Here is a 1,301-nt window from a genome sequence, read left to right as displayed (position 1 = left end):
AGAGAGAGAGAGAGAGAGAGAGAGAGAGAGACCAAAACAAAGAAAGCTGACGTTGGAGTTTCGTTAGGGTAGGCGCTCAAAATGGAAGGAGATTAAATTGACATGCCGCATGTGTGAAGCAAATGAGGAAATAAATGAACAAGAGAAGAACGATCAGAAAGGGGGACATGTAAACAGAACGGAGAAAGAAAAGTGGTCCGCGAGTGTGTTTTTATGTGTGAATGTGTATGTTTGTGTGTGAATGTGTATGTTTGTGTGTGTGTGTGTTTGTTTGTATGTGAATATGTGTGTGTATAATATGTGCATGTATGTATAATATAAATGCATGTGTGTATGGGGGTGTCCGGGAATGTGTGTGGGTGTACGTGAATGTGTTTGTTTGTATGTGAGTATGTGCGTGTGTTGTGTGTATGTGTGTGCATGTGTGCATATGCATGTGTGTATGAGGGTGTGTTTTTATTAGTAAGTGCTTTACGGTGCTTTCAACTGCATAAGATCGTATCAGCGCGCGGAACACATTAAACTTTTTCAGTTGGTAGGAAATTGTGAATTTGGCACGGGTGGCGGCCGAAGCCTACTCTTATCGATTTTAGACCACCAAGGGATCTTTAACGTGTGCAACTTGCACATAGGCCATCCGAGTTTTTCGCACTTCTACGAGAAGGCTAAGTGTAGTCCTTTCCTACCAGAAGATTAGGGGCGTGGCTGAAAGACAGCAGTAAGAAGGAGCCAAGGGGTAGCAGTAGAAAGACTTCAGAAAGAGCCAGGAGCTCAGAGGAGGGGGCGAAGGAGGTGAGGGGGTGGGGACAGAAAGTGGAGGCGAAAGCAGACGACAGAACATTACCAGAGAGCAGGAAAGGAGGTGAAAAGATACAATTTTAAAGAGGAAAATGTTTTCGGTCGCTACCAGAATTGGAACCCGGGACCTTTGAATGAGAGGCGAACATCTTAACCTCTAGGCCACGAGGGCCCCCTGTGTATATGTGTGTGTATGTGTGTTTGTGTTTGTGTGTGTTTGTGTGCGCGCAGACAGACTGACAGACAGAGAAACGGGAAATCGATTGAAACGGGTAAAGAGGAGGACCAAGAGAGAAGAAAGAAAGAGGGATGCAAAAGACAGAAAGTGGAGAGGGAGAGAGGAGGGGAGACACAGAGACAGAGTGAGAGAGAGAGAAAGAGAGAGAGAGGGGGGTAGAGAGAGGGTGGGTAGATAAAGAAAGAAAGAAAGAAAAAAAGAAAGAAAGAAAGACAGCAATCGAGAGAGAGAACAAGTGAGAGAGAGAGAGAGAGGGGGAGAGGGA

This window comes from Aplysia californica, unplaced genomic scaffold, assembly GCF_000002075.1.
Source record: "Aplysia californica isolate F4 #8 unplaced genomic scaffold, AplCal3.0 scaffold00041, whole genome shotgun sequence".
Taxonomy (NCBI): domain Eukaryota; kingdom Metazoa; phylum Mollusca; class Gastropoda; order Aplysiida; family Aplysiidae; genus Aplysia; species Aplysia californica.
This window is presented reverse-complemented; position numbering follows the sequence as displayed.